Here is a 23,740-nt window from a genome sequence, read left to right as displayed (position 1 = left end):
ATTTCTCAGATAACTTTCTGACATTTATTTCTAATTTAATTCCTCTGTGTCAGAAAATGGAGTCTCCACAATTTCAATATGTTGAAATTATTGAGACTTGTTTTATATCCTGTGATATGACCTATCTTGCTGACTAGTTCATCCACATGTAAAAGTAACCTAATCTACAATTATTGGATGGAGTAGTCAATATATAGCAATAGGGTCAATGTTTTTATAGTATTTGTTCAGGTCTTCTATATACTTACTGATTTGGGGTCTGTTTTTTCTGTCATTAACTGAGAGCTTTGAAAGCTCCAAATATGATTATGGATTTATTTTTCTTTTTATTTCTATCTTTCCTTCACATATTTTGAATTTCAGTTATCAGCTGCCTTTGCATTTAGGATTGTAATGTCTTCTTGGTGCATTAAGTTCTTTCATTTTGTAACATGCTTCTTTGTCCCTGATAATATTACTTATTCTGAAATACCTTGTATGATATTAATATAGCCACTCCAGCTTTCTTATAATTAGAATTTGTAGAGTATATTCTTTTCCATCCTTCTAGTTTTCCCTATCTTTGTCTTTATAATTAAAGTAGGGTTCTCATAGTTGGATTTGGCATGTAGTTGGCTTTGGTTTATAATCCTGTCTGACGTCCCTGGCTTTTTATTGGAGTGTTAGTATCTTTTACACTTGATTAATTATCCAATATGGTTGGGTTTAAATCTACCATCTTGTAATTTATTTTCTGTTTTTCACCAATTTTTCAGTTTTTCTTTAGTTTTTCCTGCCTTTTTTTAAATTAATTTTTATTGGAGTATAGTTGCTTTATAATGTTGTATTAGTTTCTTCTGTACACCAAAGTGAATCAGCTGTATATATACATATGTCCCCCATTCTTTCTCATTTAGGTCACCACAGAGCACTGAGTTTCCTGTGCTATACAGTAGGTTCTCATTAGCTATCTATTTCATACATAGTAATGTATATATGTCAACAGTTTTAGCATTATCTCTACTTGGGGCTCATTTTTTTGTTTTTGTTTTCTTTTCTTTTTTGCCTCTTTGATCAGGTCTTTATTCAGAATTAACTGTCCGAAATGATCTGACCTTTATGGAATGCACAAATTAAAGTTTATGCAGCAGGCTTCTTTTCTTCTGTGGTGGGTTTCTTTTCTGTGGGCTTCTTTTCAGCTGGTGGTTTTTTGGTCACTGCAGCCTTTTTCCCCACAAAAGCCTTCTTCTTAACACCAGCAGCCTTCTTTCCTTTCTTCTCCCCCACAGGCTTCTTGCCTGGAACCCCTTCCTCATTCGATGTGGCTGCTAACGCTGCTGCTGCCTTATCCATCCAGAGTTTGTGATTCTTCTCCTAGAGAAGAATTATGTCCATCCAGTGCATGGTCTTTGCATATGGGTTTAGCTTCAGCGTGATTCTCAGGTTTTTCAGTGGATTCTTCTTCTGGACTCACAGATGAATCTGTGTGGTGTTCTGAGGGCTCTTTGGATCTCTGGGCTTTTCAAGATTCTGCAAAGGTCTGTTTTGAGTATCTTGCACATGGGAAGGTTGTAGTTGCTCTTGAAGGAGGCAGCTTCACGCCAAATGCCATACAGATCATCTTACTTGTGGAAAGTACTTTCAGTCCAAAGGCAGAAATGTCCCATGTGCTGCTCATCAGGAGTAAGTTGCAAGATGTTCAGTTTGCTTACGCTAAGCAGAGTAATTCCAGGGATGTTTCTGAAGGCCTCAATGATACCGTTGTCCTCATTATAGATGATGCAGGGTTCCCTACCCTGGATATGACACAGTTTCTCATTTTGCCTTTGCCAGCTGTCATTTGCTGTGAGCCATAGACCTTTTTGAAATCATTCCATGCCTTAAGAAGGCCTGTTAGATTTCTTAAGAAGCAAAACAGCCTCCTTGTTTTTCTTGTAGCCTTCAGCTTTATCTTCAGCCACCAAAGGAAGTTCAGGAATTTCCTCAATACAATGACTTTTAGACATAACCAGTGCTGATAAGGCCGAGGCATCCAGGGCAGAGCAGATGGCATATCGCTTCTGTGTTGTGTTCACTCTGCGGTGCCAATGTTGCCAGGTTCTGGTTGGCACAAACATGTGGCCCCCATGATACTTATTTCCAAAGGCACCCTGGCCAGAACAGTCAGTCCAACTGCCTCGAACCCTGGAAACTTGAGCCAGAGCCTAGCCAGCACCCAAAGACTCAGCACTGGTTTGATGACCTGCTAATTCACTGACAGCATAGGGCTATCTGCTGTGTTTGTGCAAGTTGGTGTGAACAGAGTTCACAATATCTGGTTGAGCAGGAGCCTTGAACACAGCAGGTAAAGTGACATTTATGCCAGATGACTCCTCCTTTTAAGAGAACACTGATATCAGCGGATGAGCACATGCCACGGCAGTGAGAGGAGAAGACTACGCTCCTCTCGACCTGGCGGCTCCCATGGGAAAGCTTGGGCTCATTATCTTTGTTTTAGGTAAATTTTAAATATGAAAAGATATTGCTTATATTTCCATTTTCTGGAAGTCTTTATTCGTTTGTTTCCAAGTTTCCATTTAGTATTATTTTATTTATACCTGAAGATATATGTTTGTTTGTTTGTTTATGGCCATACAGATTATCTGGTAATAAATTCTTCTATCTTTTGTTTGTGTGAAAATATCTATTTCACTTTCAATTTAAAGGAAATTTTTATACAGTTCTGGCTTAGTTTTTGTTTTCTATTCACCACTTTTAAAATATTCTATAATTTCTTCTGGTTGGTATGTTTTTTTCTAATGAGATTTTTAAATAAGATTCATTCTTATTCTGTTTCTTTGTATGTCATGTGTTTTTTAATCTTCCTGCTCAAGAACTTTCTATCACTAGTTTTTATCAAGTTGATAACGGTGCCCCTTGGTGTTCTTTGTGTTTTTCTGCTTGAGTTTCATTGAGCTTCTTGGGTCTGTGGGTTTATAGATTTTATTAAATTTAATATTTTAAATCATCATTTCTTCATATATTTTTTCTATCTTCACCTCTGCTGTCACTGCAATTACACGTATCACTTGTATCATTCCACAAGTTACTAAGGCTTTGTTCCCCAATCTTAATTTTTTTCTCTATGTGTTTCAGTTTGGATAGTGTCTATTTTTGTGTCTTCAAGTTCCTTAAGCAACATCTAATCTCCTGAAACTTTTACTGCATGGAGTTAACATTTTAGATTTGTCATTTTTCATCTATTGACTATCATTTGGTTATTTTTTATATCTTATTATTATGTTCATGTTTTTCTTTAAATCTTTAATTACGTTGGGCTTATTTATAATAGATTTTTTAAAATCCTCATATGCTAATTTGTCATTTCTGGGTTTTTTCCTCTTGATTGACTAGTCAAATTTCATCGTATGTCTTGTAATTTTTTATGGGCTGTTCGTTAGTTTGTATGTTACACTAATGAGTATCTAGATTTTGTTGTCTTCCTTTGTAGAGTGTACTAGCAGGCATTTAAGTTATTGGTAGATCTTGACTTCTTAGAAGCTTATGTTTAGGCTTTATTAGGACTAGTCTGTAGGCTAGATTTTTCTCTAACAACCATTTAGTTAGCTCTTTCTGGGTTCTCAATAGGACTGAGTATCCTGGGATCAGCTATGACTTTCTCATTCTGACTGGTCAAAACTTGTACACCTCCCTGTTCTGTGTGACTTCTGGGAACTGTTTTACTTCCAACTCCCTGGTTGTTCTTTTCCCAGGCTATCGCAGTTTAACTCTACACATGTGCAGTCTTGGCATTCAGCAAAAACTCAAACGGGCCTATGTGCCGATTACTCAGCTATTTTTCTGAATAGCTCTCTCTTCTCTGGGACTCTGTTCTGTAACTTCTAGCCACCTCAGCCTCCCTGAACTCCAATCTCTGTCTCCGTAATTCACCAAGACTTTTGTGTTCTGCTTAGGACTACCCTCCTTCTAGCGTAGTCTGGGATGTTTGTCCAAACAGAAATGAAGGACCATTGTATGGCTTAGCTCATTTGTTTGCCTTCTTCCAGGGATCATATACCTTGTACTAGCTGCTGTCCAATGTCTGAAAACAGTTGTTTTATAGATTTTTTCTAGTTTGTAGTGGACAGGTAAGTGTATCCCCCTCTATAATACCCCAAAATGGAAATTTTCATTGAAACTATCTTTTAAATGTAGTTTTTAAATTTTAGCATACAAATTTAATGGTATTCTTAAGAAAACAAAGAGGCTTTATGAGAGGGAGAAAGTGTATTGTGAGCATAACAAAGGCACAGTAACAAAACCTTATAGGAGATATAGTATTGAATGCTTTTTGCTCTTTTAAAGAAGGTAAAAATATAACCTTATGGACCAGAAAAATACTTAAATGAGAAAATTTAAGGGAAGAGAAGATACATTGTTGTCATATTTATTGTAACTTGTAATTAAAGCCCAAATTGATGTGTAATAGGAATCTTGTAAAGAATACTTATTTTGAGGGTCCAAAGTAATAAAAGAGAAATAGAGATTTAAATAAGAACTACAGAAATATAAATATCTGGCCTTCACGCTGGAAACCAAACTTCATGGTTTTGGCTCTAGATTCAGTTACTTTGGGCATGTCTTTGAGCTTTATTAACATCTCCTTATAGGAATCAGATTTAACTCTTAATAAAAATAAACTTTGGGGACTTCCCTGGTGGTGCAGTGGTTAAGAATCCGCCTGCCAATGCAGGACACTCGAATCCGTGTCCTGGTCTGGGAAGATCCCACATGCCGCAGAGCAACTAAGCCCATGCGCCACAACTACTGAGCCTGCGCTCTAGAGCCCGTGAGCCACAGCTACTGAGCCCGTACACCACAGCTACTGAAGCCCATGCGCCTAGAGCCCATGCTCTGCAACAAGAGAAGCCAACGCAATGAGAAGCCCGCACACTGCAACCAAGAGTAGCCCCCGCTCTCCACAACTAGAGAAAGCCCGCGTGCAGCAGCAAAGACTCAACACAGCCAAAAATAAAATAAATTAAATAAATAAATAAAGAATTCTCTTTAAAAAAATAAAATGAAATAAACTGTGACTTCACCCACTAAAAGGTGCTCTATCAGGTATATCCCATGTGCCTTCTGTATGATGCAGTACTTTGTGAAAATCTGTTAATACCCTGAAAGGATAGAGAAATGAAATGTAGTTACGGATAGGTTAATTATCCTCTGCATCCCAAAGGTTTATGTGTGCTCTTGTCAGTAGATTTGGTCTTAAAATAAAAGCAAATTCAGATAAGGTAGGAAGTAGAAAATTTAATCAACATTGTTGAACAGAAGAGCTGAATGAGGTTCATCTGCTACTGTGCAGAACTAAAAGATGCTGAAAAGTAATGGATATAAAATAAGAATAAAGGGGGGAGCAAAAGGAGTGAAAAGAACTCCAAATATACTTTTCTTCTATTAGTTACATATAGAACACACAGAGACTTTTGAGAAAAAGATACTTTATGGACAGAAGGTACCCACTTTAATGGGAAAGAATTATTTGTTCCAATATTCACAAAAAGAGGATAAATAATAAATGTTTAGGTATAAACCAGTCATAGAGGAGGAGACCAGAGCAGGAAAGGAAATTGTGTTTGGCCCATTGTATGAGGTAAGGGAATGAAAAATATCTGAACACTGACTTCCCACAGCCAGATGGAACACATTCGTCAAGTCAGGAGGCATTTGGTAGCACAGTGGTTCTCAAAATGTGTCTCCTAGACCAGCAGCATCAGCATCACTTGGGAAATTTTCTAAAAATGCAGATCCTCAGGACCTAACTCATACCTACTGAATTAGAAACTCTGGCAGTGGGACCCAGAAATCTGCATTTTTAACAAGCCCTCCAGGTGATTCTTATGAACACTAAAGTTGGAGAATATTTGTGCTAGTGTAATAGAAATAAATGTCTTCTGTTAATCAAACTGCTGGTGAGTCCTATCACATGCAGTGTTTTATAAATACATTTCCTGAATTATCTTCTTGGTACAGATAGGTTAGAAATATTTTCTGTCTGAAGAAATGATCAGTGTGCTTAATCACACAAGTACTAGAAAACAGGAGAAGTCTATAAGACGGAAACTGACAAGTCTCTTTATCATCACTTCTATCCATTCTTTATGTCCTTTTTCTATGATTTTTCTGTGTAGATAGAAGGATTTAAACTAATTTTGGTTTGGAGTGAGGTAATCAAATATGCAATTTTTAACACAAAAATGAGTCCTTTGAGTTTAAAATAGTTTTTAAAAACCTGTATGAACTGTACTAAAGTGTTATTTTTTCAGTGTTGCTCTTCCTTTCCTGTCTCCTCTACTCTTCTCTGCTCTCCTCTGTTCCTCTCTACTTCTCCACGATGCCTCAGCTTTCTCCCCTCTGCCTTTCCCTCAAAGTATGCCTTCCGAGGAGAAGAGAGGTTCTGTGTCAGGTTTGGGTTTACGAATATTAGGAAGGTCTTATGTTAATGACTGTTTCTGTTTTCTTAATAGTGCCAAAAAAATTCTCACTCTGTTTTGTAAGCACTTGATTGCAGGTGTGTTTGGTGCTGCCTAGCAACTTTGGCTGCCCTGTGAAAGAAACCACACTTGGTCAGAGTGATTTCCAGAGAGCGTTGGAAGGCAACATTGTGACAACTAAGGAAAATGCCTTTCTTGCAGACTAAAGTAGACTGATTGAGCAGTCTTTCATAGCCAAGTTAACAAACATGTACAGTTGTTTATTTGTATTTCCAAGAAATATATTAAATACCTTATGGATTAGCAGCCACTTTATGCTGGACACCCATTGCACCAGCCTGAAAAATATTAACTGGGAGAGGAACTATAACTGTGACTAATATTATACTAATGAGCAAGACTTCCAGGTTTGAATACTTCTTGGGAAGAAGCCGATTGTCCTGTCCTTCTCGCTAAGAGATTAATCAAAATCACGTTGACTGTGGTGTCATTTAAATTACTAGGTGTTTAGGACTCCGCTAATAAACCTGATAGACTGAGGATGCTGTCTGTGCCTACCCAAGTTGTGCCAGTCTTCCTAGGTGAGACTTATTGGTGGAAGCCCTTTACATACAGGTCATTTAGATGGATCGGCTGTGTTGAACAGATGATGGCATGCACAGATATTCCATACAATTTGACTTGTTTAGTTCTTGTTGAGACGTGTAGAAACATGAAGACTGTTGTGAGTAGGCCAGTCTGTGCTCACAGGTACCTGCTTTTTGTATTGGGTTGGCCAAAAAGTTCTTTCAGGTTTTCCTGTAAGATGTTATGGGAAACCCGAACGAACTTTTTTGCCAAGCCAATATTTGGAATCATTGCCAAGAGTAATGGCCTGGTTTAAATGCCTGGGTTCACTCCCTTCCATCCTACATGAAAAGTGCTGTGAGAATTCAGGTTTGTGTTGTTGCTACCCATACCCCTTCCCTCCTCCACAGCAGCATTTTAGGACAGTTATCTGTGAGCAGGGCTTCTCCTACTTTCTAGACTTAGTCTAAAGAATTAATCTAAGTTTTTGTGCTCTTTAGACTGTTTCAAGCTTAAATAATCATCCTAATCATGATCTCAGCCAAAATATGTCCAAAAGTTATCAGTATACAGTATATCATAATGATTTTCAGGCCCTAAAGAAACTATATATTATAAATTGTGCAGTGATTAATTTTTGATTTGAGTATTCATCTTCACTCCCTCTCAGCAGTGAAGTAAGCAACATCTGCCCCACTTGTATTTTTTGTTGTCATTATAGTTAACTTTACCTCTTTCCACCTGTTTTCTACAAATTGTATTGTTCTCTAATTATATGTTGTCATTAAGTATTTAGGGCATTGTGTAATAAATCTCTCCCAAATCAAGTTACTTTCCAGCCAATAGGCTCTAAAGGCCCACCTGAAACAAGACGAAGTGTGGATCTCCTGTATTAATGACATGTTGTCTATCATAGCAGAAGGGACCTTGTAAAGAAATCTTGAGGCAAGTAAAAGAAGTGGAAAGGGTTCATTGAGCCTCTGTCATTCACCCCAGTTATTCTTCATCAAAAAGCCTGATTTTTATTGTCTTTATACTACTTAAAAAATGACAAATGACCTTGTAATTAGTTTGTTTACTAATTTGTCTCTTTCCACTAAAATGTGGATTTTCATTACAGCAGGCTCATTATGTTTGATGGTTCCGTAGTACCTAGATCAGTATTTAGTACAAGGTATGCATTCAGTAAATGTTAGTGAATGAATGAATGTTGTCTTTTTATTATAAAATTCACCCATTTTAAAGGTGAATGATGCTGATAAATTTATAGAATATACAACCATCACACAATCCAGTTTTATGACATCCAACCAGCATTGGTCCATTAAGGACCATGCCTGCTGAAGGATCCCTCATGCCCTGTTGCAGTCATTCCTATTACTACCCTCAGCCCTAGGCAACCACTAGTCTGCTTTCTGTCTCTATGCATTTGCCTTTTCTGGACATTTCATATAAATAGGGTCATACAATAGAGAGCCATTTACATTTGGTTTCTTTCCCTTAGCATCATTTTTTGAGGTTCATCCATGTCGGAGCATGTATCAGTAGTTTGCTTCTTTTTATTTCTGAATACTTCTTTTTATTGTTCCATTTTAGAGATACACCACATTTGGTTTCACAGTTCACCAGTTAATAGAGATTTGGAATGTTTCCAGTTTTTGGCTATTATGAATAGTGTCATCATGCACATTTGTGTTACAAGTGTTTATGTGGACATACGTTTTCATTTCTCTTGGATAGGTACCTAGGAGAGAAATTGCTGGGTAGTATGTTAATTTTATGCTTAAATTTTGAAGAAATTACTAAACTGTTTCCCAAATGGCCATATCATTTTACATTCTCACCAACAGTATATGTGAATTCCAGTTTCTCCAACTCCTCATTTTCTATATTTTTGATTATCACCATTATAGTAGATGTGAAGTACTTTCTCTCCTTGGTTTTAACAGGGTATTCACTTTATTTTTTTTAATTAATTAATTAATTAATTTCGTCTGTGTTGGATCTTCATTGCTCGTGCGGGCTTTCCCTAGTTACAGCGAGCAGGGGCTACTCTTTGTTGTGGTGTGTGGGCTTTTCAATGCAGTGGCTTCTCTTGTTGCAGAGCTCGGACTCTAGGCGCGCAGCCTTCAGTAGTTGTAGCTCACGGGCTCAAGAGCACAGGCTTAATAGTTGTGGTGCACGGGCTTAGTGGCTCTGAGGCATGTGGGATCTTCCCAGATCAGGGCGCGAACCCATGTCCCCCTGCATTGGCAGGTGGATTCTTAATCACTGTGCCACCAGGGAAGTCCCAGGCTATTCATTTTAGCTTTCCTAATGTTTAATAATGATGAGCATCTTTTCATATGGTTATTATCCATTTGTATGTCTTCATTGGTTAAAGGCCTACTATATCTTTTGCCCATTTATTTACCCATTTTTAAATTGAGTTATTTTTCTCATGGAAAAAAAATCCTTGTGTAACTGGAACCACACAGTTCAAACCCTGTGTTGTTTAAGGGTAAAATTGATGTTTGTATATGGATCTTGTATTTTGTGACCTTGCTGAACTAACTATTCTAGTAGTTTTTCTGTTTTGTTTGTAGATTCCTCAGTATTTTCCACATAAAGGATCATGACGTCTACAAATAAGTTTTCCTTTCTTTCCATAATGTCTTTTTTTTTTTTGCCTTATTGCACTGACTAAAACTTTTAGTATAGTGTTGACTTGAAGAGATGACAGTGGACATGCATATTTTGGTTTTGATCTTTTTCCATTAAGTACTCTTAAATAAAACCTATAGCTATAGGTTTTTTTATAGATACTGTTTATCAAGTTAAGAAAGTTCTCTTCCTAGTTTGCTGAGAGTCTTTATTGTGAATGGTTGTTGAATTTTGTCAAACGTTTTTTCTGCTTCTGTTTAGATAATTGTGTGGTCTTGGTTTTTGTTTTTCATTCTATGAATACACTGTATTACTTGATTTTTTTGATGTTAAGCCAACCTTACATTCCTGAAATAAATCTCACTTGATCATTGTGTATAAGTTCTTTTATCTTATGTGAGATTTGGTTTACTAATATTTTGTTGATGATATTTAGGTCTACATTCTTAGAGAGACTGATCCTTGTTTTTCTTAAGATATCTTTGGCTTGATATTATCGTAATACTAGCCTCATAGAATGTGTTGAGAAGTGTTTCCTCCTCTACTTCCTGAAAGTTTGTGAATGGGGGTTATTATTTCTTTATATATTTGAGAGAATTAATCAGTGAAGCCATCTGGGCCTGAACTTTCCTTTGTGGAAAGATTTTTTTTATTGCTTGTTCAGTTTCCTTATTAGTTATGAGTTCTATTAGTTTTCTATTTATGTATCACAAATTATAATAAATTTAGCACTTTAAGACAACATTCACTGATTATTTCACAGTTCTGTAGGTCACAAGCCTGGTTGATCTTGATGGGGTTCTCTGCTGAGTGTCCCACAAGGCTGAAATGAAGGGGTCCCCTGGCCTGGGCTCTCCTGTGGACACTCTGAAGAAGAATCCACTTCCTAATTCATTCAGGTTTTGGTATAATTCAGGTCCTTGCAATGTAGGACTAAGGTCCCCTTTTCCTTGCTTACTGTCATCTGGGTGCCACTCTCAACTTTGACAGGCTGCCCACATTTCTAATCACCTGGCCCTGTTCATCTTCAAGCCAACAACAGCATGTTGATTTCTTCTTGTTTTTTCAAATCTCTTTGACTTCCCCTTCTTCTACCAGCTGAAGAAAACTTTCCTTTTAAAGCACTTCTATGATTAGATTAGACCCATCCAGATGATCTTTCTTTTGCCATATAACATAACATAATCATAGTAGTAACACCTTTTGACTTCTTCTTAGATCCATGATTTATTTAGACATGCATTAATTTTTAAACATTTGAATTCCCAAATTATTTTCTATTGTTGGTTTCTGATTTAAATTCATTATGTACAGGAAATATATTTCACATAATTTCAACCCTTTGAAATTTGTTAAGATTTGTTTTATGCTGTAGCAAAAAAAAATTTTTCCCCAAAGAATGTTTCATATGATTTCTATTGTTGTTAGATAGAATGTTCTATAGATGTCAGGTCAGGTTGGTTGACTTATCGTTCTTTTATGTTTTTGCTGATTTTCTGTTTAATTATTCCACCTTGTGTTGAAAATGGAGTATTGAAGTCTCCCATTTCTTATTATTAAATTGTTTATTTCTCCCTCAGTTTTTTTTCAAGTTTTGATTCATGTGCCTTGAGAATTCAGCTGTTAGGTTCATATAATAGTTTATAATCACTTTTTTCTTATAAATTGATCATTTTATCAATAGGAAATATCCTTCATCGCTAGTAATATATTTTACTTAAAGATATTAGCATAGCTACTTTAATTCTCTTATGTTACTATGTGTATGGTATATCTTTTTCCATCCTTTTACTTTCAGGCTATTTATGTGTGAATCTAAAGTGTGGCTATTATAGATAGCATACATTTGGATCTTGTTGTTTTATCTAGTTTGACAATCCCTGCCTTTTTCTTGGAAAGTTTAATCCATTTGCATTTAATGTAATTGTGATATGGTTGGATTTATATCCTGCATTTTGCTCCTTTTTTTCTTTATATCTCATGTGGTTTTGTTCCTCTGCTGCTTCTTCACTGCCTTCTTTTGTGTTAAATAAATGTTTTGTAGTGTAACATTTTAATTCCTTGGCTATTTTTTTAAATCATTGCTCTTGTGATTACAATATGCATTTTAATTTACCATAATCTCCTTAAGATGAATTCTAACAGTATTCCAGTAAAATATAAGCTTGGCTCCAATATAACATTTCCTCCCTACTCTACTATGCTATTGTTGTCATACATATAATCTTTTCATGTTAAAAGCCCAATAATACTGTTTTATAACTGTGATTTTTATGTAATTGTCTTATAAAGCAGTTAAGAATTCACACATATACAAATTCTTTTATGTTTACCTACAAGATTATCTTTTCTGGTGTCCTTTATGTCTGTACAATGAAGTAACTGGTGTAAATTTCTGTTTAGCCTAAAGGATTTCATTTAACATTTCTTATAGAGCAGGTCTACCAGCAACTATTCTCTAAGTCTTTTTGTTTTGCTTTGCTTTGTTTTTAAACATAGAAATATCTTTATTCTGCCTTCATTTTGAAGGATAGTTTAGATGGATATAAAATTCTTGGTTGACAGTTTACTTCTTTTAGGACTTTGTACCATCCCACTGCCTTTTTGTTCAACTGTTTTTGATGAGCTGTTAGTTGTTAATATTTTTTTTTAGCAGTATCTTTCCATTTATTTGTGTCTTCCTTGATTACTTTGCGCGCGCTCGTGCGCGTGTGTGTGTATGTGTGTGTAATGTGTTCTTGTTCCCTATATGTAATAAATCATTTCCCTTACTCCTTTGAAGATTTTCTTTTTGCTTAGCTTTAAACAGCTTGACCATAACTTGTCTAAATGTGGATCTTTTATGTTTATCCTTCTTGGAACTTGTTGAGCTTCCTGGATCTGTGGATTAATATTTTTCATCAAAATAAAAATATTTTGACTGTCATTTCTTTTTTCAAATATTTTTCTCCCCCATTTCTCTTTTCTCTCTTTCTGGGACTTCCATTTCATCTATGTAGGTATTCTTGGTTACCCACAGGTTTCTGAGACTAATTATTCTTCATCCCTTTTTTTCTTTTTCTGCTCTTCAGATTAAATAATCTCTGTTGACCTACTTTTAAGCTTACTGTTCTTTCTTCTGCTATTTCACATCTGCTGAGGAGCCCCTCTACTAAATTTTTCATTTTACTCATTATACTTTTCAATTCCAGTATTTCCATTTGGTTCTTTCATATATATTTTTTCCCTCTATCTCTTTGCTGAGATTCTCCATTTGTTGTCAATATCGTGCTTTCCTTTAATTCTTTAAATGTGGTTTTCTTTAGGTCTTTCAACATATTTATAATAGCTCTTTTGAAACCTTTGTAAGTCCAATATTTGGGACCCTTCAGAGACAGTTGACTTTTTTTTTCTTAACATGGGTAACCCTTTCCTATTCCTTTGAAATTCTTGTAATTTTTTCATTGAAAACTGGACGTTTTATGTAATATATTGTAGCAACTCTGGCTTCTTATTGAAGGCTATTTTTGTTGCTGTCCTTTTCTTTGTTTGTTTGTTTTGTGACTTGCCTGTGTTAATTCTGTAGAATATATTTCCCTTCAATGTGTGTCCACTGATGTCTCTGCTCAACCTTTTCCTGTTTTCTTTTTAAATCTAGCTTCATAGGGGACAGTGCTGAGTCAACATAACTTAATTAGCAAATAGTTAATGATTGTTGATAGGTTGTGCTCAAATACCTTGAGTCAATATGGCTTCCACCCTTTGCCAATGGATGTTTGTGAGTTGGGGAATGCTTTGACTGTCTGCCATGCCTTTTCATGTTGCTATTTTCTAAGCTAGTAGTAATGTAAAAAACTTTAAAATTAAGCTACCAATGGCAGGCAAAATGGCACCTTTGTTGGTTCCATATGCTTGATTGTATAAGGTGAATCCCTCAAAATAGGAAGCAAGTACCATATTTGAAGACATCTCAAACAAAATGGGTAGTAGTTTTGACCTTTAACTTCATAATTCATGCACTATAACATTTCACGCATTTTGCTTTCTAACTTTATTTAAAACTGTTTAGCATTTACTTTTTTGAGGAAAGGAGGAATTCTCAGACATATCATTATTCAGTTGCAAAGTATCCCTTTTCAATTTCTTTAAAATAAATAGCAATAGTCCCTGGATTTATGAGCTTTGTGAGACAGATAAAGTGGTAGTTGAAAGCATTAAGCCAGCCATAACTAGCATGAAAAGGAGCCACTTCTACAGGTTTGGGTGATTCACATTGAAGGTCATTGTATATTGATACTGCTTTCTCTTTGTGAAAAAGGTTGTTCTTGGTTATTTTGCTGTTTGGCCTTCAATCTAAATGTTCACCAGTCTTTCCATTGTTTTTTTTCTTTAGGCCGTGTTCTTAATGACTTTGTAGCACTTGAAGTTATATCAGCCATAGACTTTTTTGCAGATTGTCTCTGATGGTCCTCAATGTGGATTCCTTTATGCTCGTTGCTCAGGGAATGGCACATTCCCATGTTTCTTTCCAAATACTTTATTATATCAAGCTTCTCCTCAATACTTGAAACTTGGCTTTTGCATGTACTGCTTGATGTTTCTGAACCAGGATGCTTAGACATTTAGGATATTGTTTTCTTATATTGAAAAGTTCACAATGTAAAAGGATAGCAAAGCACAACCTTGTAGTGTTACATTCCTGAGGAACTGAGATAACTGATGGTTGTTTCAGGTGTGTGGGTGTGTGCATTGTGTAAATTCCTACATGGACCAGTTCAGCTGGGTGCAGTTTTCTGTGTTCACATAGTGTGTTTCATGAAAAGAACTGTTCAGGAGCAAACATGAAGTTTGCATTATTTTCAGATTATTCCCTAATATATAAATCATGTTGGAACAAATCCATCTTTTCAAAGTATTGTTCTAATAGACTCACTGTGTTCTAGATGATTTGGGTCAGGGCTTCCTAAATTATCTGTGGTGAAGAACCAGGTTTGATTATTTTTGTCCATCTCCATGGACTAAAACTTTTTAAAAATTTATTAAAAATTAAATACTATAAAATGAAATGTGACAACATTTTTATTAAAAGTTTCAATAGGCAGATTATATTTTAATAAACATAATCTGAACAGACACAACATAGGAAAAAATGATAAAAAGCTTCATTGAAAGTATGCATACAGGTGATTAATACAGAGAATGACTATTACATAACTTTTTCTTGTTTGCAATCATAACTAAAAAAAAAAAAAAAGTATGTGTGAAATCACAATTCCCCCAGAATAAGTGCCTGTACACACTTTGAATGAGCGCCAGCTATATCAGTAGTACTATGTATGTTAACATTGAAAGTTTTTAATGTGATACACAAGCTTGCTCCTTCATTTATAACCTGTGCAGTCTTGTTTGGAGAGGTGATATGATACTCACAGGTGATAACATATATATTTAAACTCTTTCTGTTTTGTTTTATTAACACTCACATAGAGAAATATCACAATAGTATATTGCTAGGAATGGAAAAGATTTTAAAGCAGTTTCAATAGGCTTTGATTATTCATTCTAAACTTTTAACTTTTTGTCCAAAATGAAGGAAGTGGTGGTATGTTTTCAAAATTTGTCTCTAGCCCTTTATCACTAACCAGTTTCAACAATTCTTTAAAATTATAGTTAAATTTAAAATTCTTTCAATGAAAGAAATGGATTTTCTATGCATGGATCTTATTTTGATGGAAAATAAAATTTGAAACATCTAATTTGAGAGGAGTTCAATGATAATTTTTCACAGATGTTCAGTATCAAGATCATCATAAATAGGGAATTCCCTGGTGGTCCAGGGGTTAGGACTCTGCGCTTTCACTGCTGGGGCCTAGGTTCGATCCCTGGTCAGGGAACTAAGATCCCACATGGCACACAGTGGGGCCAAAAAAAAAAAAATCATCACAAATGAATTTTATTGAAATTATGGAATATGACATAAAAATACATAGTGACGCTGCTCTTCCAAAGTACTGCCATTCATTTTTGCTTTTCAATCTGATCTGCCATTGAAGACAATGTTGGATTTCAACCTTGCAAAGAAGTATTAAAAATCAGTTAAAAAAAATAACAATATCAGTCAAATAAGGCAGGTTGGCTCTCCAGTTCCTATCTTATAAAAATTGTGACCAAATTAGTTTCTTACATTGCAGAAACACTTAAGATTTGTTCCAAATTCCCAACAAAACTTTTCCCTTCTATAGCCATCATGCCTCAGCATGTAATTTGTTAGTGGTTGGCGTCTGTATTAGAAATAAATAGAATAAACTCAAATTTTATGCATTTGCCTTTATAAAATCCACATTTTTAACATGTTGCTAAGCACACTATTTAATTCACCTGATTTTTTAAATAGTAAAACATTCTAGATGAAGGAATTAATATGTTTATTTATAATTTGGTTCATGGTCCAGAATATTTTCCTATTGCTGCTGTGCTGTCAAACGACATTTATGGATAATGTAAGCCTTCATAGTTTTATACTGTTCAAAATTGGTTATGTTTGTTGGCAATGAGGCCAAAAAATGCTATTCTTTCTTCATATCGTTATGATTTTTAAAATGCATGTGTACTAGAAAAACTGCCATGTTAGTGGAATATTTGCATTCTTCAGCTTCCAATGACAAACGCTTTGCTAGTTTTATTATATGGAGTTGTTTTTGAATTACTAGCTAGTTCCTGCATAGCCACATCAAGCTATAGTGTCATGAGAAAAGAGTACTTGAGCTACTCTCTTTTCTACAAATTTACCCAACATCACGCATACACCTTTGATACAGTCTTGAACTAATGTTTCAACAATTGTACATGGTCTTTGTGTTCTTAGCAAACCAAATTGCTACTTTATAAGCCTACAAAATAGTAATGATTATATGTGAATATTGTACACTGCTTCTGTTGGATCAGTACTCTTTATTTCAAAATCCCTTATTTCTTTATGTATGTATGTAAATGCTTCTTAAGTTTTGATAATTTCATTGCTTCTTTAGCCAGAATATATCGGTGGGTAACACACTGTGGTTTTAGCACTTTACTGTCGTTTATGGCCACAAAACTGAACTCAGTATATGAGGGATCACACTTCTAAGTAAAACTAGCATGAAGTAAAGCTAGTATGACCCCTTGGCCTTTATTTCTTTAGAATCACTTCCATCATCATCATTTGGTTTATAGTAATAAACTACTTCTGTATTCAGAAAAGGGATGTCTTGGCGGGGGGAGGGATAAATTAGGAGTATAGGTTTAACAGATACATTCCACTGTATATAAAATAAACAACAAGGATTTTTTGTATCGCACAGGGAACTACATTCATCATCTTGTAATAACTTATAATGGAAAAGAATCTGAAAAAGAATACATATGTGACCATACTTTGCTATATACCTGAAACTAACACAATATTGTAAATCAACTATACTTCAATTTTTTTTAAAAAAAAGGGATGTCTTTTCTTAACCAAAAAGTCCAGTGAAGCTTGTTTCACTACATATAAAATAAAATTGTAAATAAATAAGTAAAATATTACTTCCCTGATTTAATAATATAAAATCACAATTTAGAAACAGGATTGATTAAGAATTAAAACAGTATTGTGACTTCCCTGGTGGTGCAGTGGTTAAGAATCCGCCTGCCAGTGCAGGGGACACAGGTTCGATCCCTGGTCCAGGAAGATCCCACATGCCGCAGAGCAACTAAGCCTGTGTGCCACAACTATTGAGCCTGCACTCTAGAGCCTGCGAGCCACAACTACTGAGCCCGCGTGCCACAAATCCTGAAGCTCACGTGCTCTAGGGCCTGTGCTCCGCAACAAGAGAAGCCACCGCAATGAGGAGCACACACACTGCAAGGAAGAGTAGCCCCTGCTCTCCACAACTAGAGAAAGCCCCATGCAGCAATGAAAACCCAACGCACCCAAAAATAAATAAATGAAATAAATTTATTTAAAAAAAGGCTTAGGGCTTCCCTGGTGGCACAGTGGTTGAGAGTCCGCCTGCCGATGCAGGGGACACGGGATCGTGTCCCGGTCTGGGAAGATCCCACATGCCGCGGAGCGGCTGGGCCAGTGAGCCATGGCCGCTGAGCCTGTGTGTCCGGAGCCTGTGCTCTGCAACAGGAGAAGCCACAACAGTGAGAGGCCCGTGTACTCCAAAAAAAATAAAGGATTAAAACAGTATTACTACAGTAACTCAGTTATTATAGGTAAAAATCATGTAATTAAAAAATTTTCTCAGATTTTAATACAATTTTGGGGTAAAAATGACAAACTATTCTTGAAATATCACACATTATACCATGGTTTTAGTACAAAACTAGTCTGCAGCTCATGACTCAGTCATGATTTCAAAATCACCTGGAATAGTCTGTGTCCGATTTAACTACCCGAGCCCACCAATAACCCATGTGTGGATTTTTTAAAATATTGGTATGTCCTATGTAATGTAACATATGTATGCTAAAAGTTATTTGTTGTTTATCTAAATTTCAAATTTAACTGGGAGTCCTGTATTTTTATTTGCTAAATCTGTAAACCATATTTTGCCTACTATATAGTTGCATAGATTATCTCATGTTTTCTTCAGAATTTTAGTTTTTGTTTTTATAGTTAGGTCTATAATTCCTTTTATTTTTTAAATTTATTTTTTATTGAAGTATAGTTGATTTACAATATTGTACCAATCTCTGCTGTACAGCAAAGTGACTCGATTATACACATATGGACATTCTTTTTTTTATATTCTCCTTTTGAGTTAATTTTGTGTATGGAGTGATGTAAGGATTGAAGTTTTATTTTTTCCTTATGGCTGTGCAGTTGTCCAGGATCATTTGTTGAATACGCTATCTTTTCCCCCATTGAGTTACCTTCCTACCTGTGACAGACACACACTAAGGTGACCACTAATGTGTCATGTCCTTGTACAATTCCTTCCTTTTGAATGGGAGTGGAACTTGTAACTTGCATCTAGCCAACAGAAGGTGACAAAGGTAGAGGAATTTTGCAGATGGAATTAAGGTCCCAAATTTGTTGCTTTTGAGTTAATCAAAAAGGAGAACCTAGGTAACCTGATTTAATCAAGCAGAAGCCCTTGAAAGAGAGAGTAGGGCCCTCTCTGTAAAGAGCTCTCCTGCTGGACTTAAAGAAGCAAGCCTCCATGGATTCCACAACTTCAGGGATATGAATTCTGCCAACAACTACGTGAGTTTGAAAGACGACTTCAAGCTTCATATTTGACCATAGCCAACACTTTAATTGCCGCCTTTTAGGATTCTGAGCAGAGACCCCAGTTAACAAAAGCTGTGGGATAATAAATGTATGTTGTTTTAAGCTTCTAACTTTGTGGTAATTTGTTGCACAACATTAGAAAGCTAATACAGTACCTTTGTCAAGAGGCGATTGATCACCTATATGTGAGTCCATTTCTGGACTCATTACCCTTTTCCAGTTATCTCTCTAATCCTAATACCAGTGCCTCAATGTCTTTATTACATAGCTTTATAAGAAATTCTGAAATTAGGCAGTGTAAATTCTTCAACTTTATTCTTTGTCTTCAAAATTGTTTTTGCTATTCTAGTTGCATTGAATTTCTATATAGATTTCAGATTAAGCTTGTCAACTTCTACAAAAGAATATACTGGGATTTCACTGAATCTATAAATCAATTTGGGGAAAACTGACATCTTAACCATATTGAGTCTTTTGATCCATGGACACAATCTCTCTCTCCATATAGTCAGGTCTTTTTCAATTTTTCTCAGTAGTACTTTTTAATTTTCACTGTATAATAGTGTATATATTTTGTTAAATTTATCTCTAAGTGATTTCATGCCTGGGATGTTACTATAAATATTATTTTTGTTTCAATTTCTATTTGCTAATATAGAAATATACCTTATTTGTATATATTGTCCTTATACCCTGCAAGCTTGCTAAAATTAATAAGTAATTTTGATATTCTGAATTCCTTATGATTTTCTACATATATGATCATGCTGTCTATACATAATGGCAGTTTTATTTTCTAATTTCTGAACTCTATGCCATTCATTCATTCATTCACTTATTCATTCATTTTCCTTATTGCACTGGCTAAGATCTCCAATACGATACAGAGGAGATGCAAAGAGAAGTGCTGAGAGTGGGCATTTTGGGGTTTTTCCCAATCTCATATGGCACACATTATTTCTTTCATCATTAAGTCTAATTGTAGCTATGGTTTTTGCGTAAGTACCCTTTATCTAATTGAGGAAATTTCTTTTTATAACTTGCTAGATGGTTGTTGAGTTTTCTCAAATGCTTTTTTTGCTTATATCAATGTGATCATATAATTATCTTTTTTTCTATCAATATAGTGGATTGATTTTCAATTGTTAGGCTAATCTACCTTTTCTGTGATAAATCCCATTTGGTCATTTTATATTACTCTTTTTACATATTGCTATATTTAGTTTGGTAACATTTTATTAAGAATGTTTTCATTCATGTTCATAAAGGATTTTGGTTTATACTTTTCTTGTAAAGCCTTTGGTTTTTTTTTTTTTTAATCAGCCACATAAAATGTTCCTCTTTCCTCTACCTCATGAAAGAATTTGTGTAGACTGGTATTACTTTTTACTTAAATTTTAAGAGAATTCATCAGTGAAGCCATCTGAGCCTGAAGCTATCTTTATGAGAAGTTTTTAATTACAAATTCAATTTGTTTAAATGATTTAGAGCTAATAAGTGTTCTATTATGTCTTGATCTGTCTTGGTAATTTGTGTCCTTAAAGCAATTTGTTTATCTACGTTGTCAAATTTATTGGCATAAAGTTATGCATATTTCTTTATCTTTTTAATGACTAGGATGTGTAGTGGTGTCTGTCTTTGATTCCTGATACTGTAGTTTGTCTTCTCTCTTGATCTGTCTAAAGTTTTACCTTTTCAAAGGATTTGTTTTCATTGTTTCACTGTTTGTCCATGTTATACTTCATTCATTTCTGCCCTAATCTTTATTAGTTCTGTCCTGATTGCTATGGGGGTTTAGTGTATTCTTCTTTTTCTGGTTTCTTAATATGGAAACACGGTATTGATTTGAGATCTTCCTTATTTTCTAAAATAGGTGTTTAGAGCTATAAATTTCCCTCTATACACTGTTTTAACTGCACCCCCTAAATTTTGATGTGTTATGTGTTCATTTTCATTCAGTTCAAAATATTTTCTAATTTCCCTTATGAGTTATTTGACCCATAGTATATTTAGAAGTGTGCTACTGAATATTAAAATAATTGGTGATTTTCCAGATAGCTTTCTGTTATTGATTTCTTGTTTAATTTCTTTGTCTCAATGTCAGTTCTTTTTGGTTTGCTGACACTTGTTTTATGGCTCAGCATATAGTTTATATTGGTAGCTTTTTCATGTGCACTTAAAATGAATGTTAATTAGATTGAATTGGTTGATAGTCTCATTTGTGTTCTATAACCCTATTGATTTTTCTTCTTCCTCTATTGCTTACTGACAGAAGAGTGTTGAAATCTCTAACTTTTATTGTTTTTTATTCTATTTTTCATTTCCATTCTGTCATTTTTCCTTCATATATTTTTAAACTCTGTTGTTAGGTGCATACTCAGTTGGATTACTTTGATGCTTTGATGAACTGAACCCTTTATCATTATGAAATGTCTGCATTTTCCCTGGCAGTTTTATTGTTTTGATGTCTACTTTGTCTGAAATTAACAACCATTCCAACTTTTTTTGACTAATGTTTGAATAGTACATTCTTTTCTATTCAATTTACTTTTAATCTGTCCTCACCTTTATATTTTGTGTGAGTTTCTTGTAGATAGCATATAATTCAGTCTTGATTTTTTATGCAGTCTGAGAATCTTGTCCTTTGATTTGGGGCATTAAATTCATTTACATTAGTTGTAATCATTGATATGTTTGTATTTCAATCTACCATGTGGCTTTTTAATTTCTCTCTGTCCCATCTGTACTTTTTCTTTTTGTTCTCTTCTTTTAGGTTAATTGATTATGTTTTGGGATTTCCTATTGACGTATTAGCTATGCTTCTATGTTTTGTTTTTTAGTGGTTCTAAGTTTTATAATGTTAACCTTTAACTTACTACATTCTACTTTCAAATACTATCATTCCGTGTTATATAGAATATATGAACCTTATATCAATATGCTTTTGTCCTTGGTGCTATTGTTGTGAAACATTTTGCTTCTACATATATTTAAAATATCGATACATTGTTATTATTACTGCATTAAACAATCTTTTAAAGAGATCAATTAATGACAAAGAAAAGCCTTTTATATTATCTGCTTGGTGATCATTTGTAACTAACTTACTATTTGTAACATTTTATTTTTCTTTTACCAGGTCCAGGTTTCTATCTGGTGTCATTTGCCTGTGCGTGAAAAACTTCTTTGACATTTAATGCAGTGCAGATTTGCTGTCAGTGAATTATCGTAGCTTTTGTTTTTCTGAGGGAAAAAAATCATTTCTTCTTTATTTCTGAAGGATATTTTTATTGAATATAGAATTCTAGGTTGATAGTTCTGTAAGCTCTTTAAAGATATCATGCCTTTGTTTTTTGGCATGCATAATTTCTAGTAAGAAGTCTGCCATAGTTCTTTATATTCTATATGTAATGTTTCCTTTTTCTGTGGTTACTACTGAGATTTTTTTTCTTATCACTAGTTTTCAGTTATTTTATTAGGATGTGAATTGATGTGGTTTTCCTTATATTTCTCCCACACAAGCTTTATTGAGCTTCTTTAACAAATTTGAAAAATTTTAGGCTTTTATCCCTTCAAGTATATTTTCTGTTGTACCCCCATTGCTTTCTTCTGGCACTTTAGTATGTGTGAGTATGTACACATGTATGTATACATATATGCATGTATATATATAGAAACACAAATATTCATACATAAAAACATTAGATTGTTTCATATTTTATAAATGTTACCAATATTCTATTTCTTTCTCCCCTCCCCTCCCCTTTCTCTTTCACTGACTCATCTTTTTTTCTCTCTGCTTCATTTTTAATAATTTGTCATTCTGTATCTTCATGATCACTGATCATTTCTTCTGCAGGTATCTAATGTACTGTTCATCTCATAAAGTGAAATTTTCATTTAACATGTTATATTTCTCTTCCCCAGAAATTCCATGTTTAAAAACATATTTCTTACATTTCTCTCCTTATCATGTTTTCCATGATATCTTTGAAAATATTTGTAGTAGCTCATTTTAGGTCTTTTTAAAATAATTCCATCATTTCTGTTATTTTTCAACCTCTATTGATTGATTTTCTTCTGGTTATGGGTCACATTTTTGTTTCTTCATTTGTCTAGTAATTGAATGTCATACATTATGAATTTTCTGTTGTTCAGTGCTGAATTTGGTTTTGTTCCTCTACAAAGTGTTGAGGTTTGTTCTGGACAGCAGTAAGTTTGCTTTAAGATTAGTTTGATCAATTCAAGGCCTTTATTTAAGCAGTTTTAGAGTAATTCTAGTTTAGCCTTTACTCCAGGGTTAATTTTGCCACACACCTAAGGTGTGGCCCTTTTGTGATCTGTCTTGAATGCTGCTGTATTCATTGAGACCTCTCCACTCTGACTGGTATGAATTCCCCATCTCTTGAGTTTTGTGAATTGTTCTTTTTGCAGCTTCCCCGTAATTGTTCTTTCCCTGGAGTTCCTCATGAGTTTTCATCCTGCACATGCACAGATTGGTATTCAGCCAGAAACTCAAGCAGACCCTTATGCTCCCTTCCCTTGGATACTTAGTCCCTCATATACTAGCCATTTCTGCTTCTCCCAACTCTAATCTCTGATTCCTCAACTCAGTGAGATTGCTCGGCTCCATTTGTGTTCCTCCTCTGTGCTGCAATTTAGAAGTTCCCTTCAGGCAAAAAACATAGACTATTGTTGAATTCACTGAATTTTATTCTTTTCTCTCAGACAACACAATCTCTGCTACCTGTTTCCTACTCTTGAGATAGGTTTTTCTTCTTTTCTTGAGATCAGTTTTTCTTGTTTCAGTTTGGAGGTTAATTTCTGACCT

At 34.8% G+C, this 23,740-nt stretch overlaps 1 protein-coding gene and 1 pseudogene across 5 annotated transcripts in view; one reads left to right on the top strand and one right to left on the bottom strand.

Moving 5' to 3' along the window:
• KIAA1328 overlaps positions 1–23,740 on the top strand; it is a gene marked incomplete at its 5' end in the record, with an annotated part of 384,225 nt that overhangs the window by 190,326 nt on the left and 170,159 nt on the right. The window lies entirely within an intron of this gene.
• On the bottom strand, positions 460–23,389 carry LOC307196953 (large ribosomal subunit protein uL4-like; annotated as a pseudogene). The gene is made up of 2 exons: positions 23,227–23,389; positions 460–2,465 (listed from the first exon to the last, which is right to left on the bottom strand). The product of its transcript is annotated as a large ribosomal subunit protein uL4-like (transcript).

The sequence above is a fragment of the Stenella coeruleoalba genome (assembly GCF_951394435.1).
Source record: "Stenella coeruleoalba genome assembly, chromosome: 14".
In the NCBI taxonomy this organism is placed as follows: Eukaryota; Metazoa; Chordata; class Mammalia; order Artiodactyla; family Delphinidae; genus Stenella; species Stenella coeruleoalba.
This window is presented reverse-complemented; position numbering and strand designations above follow the sequence as displayed.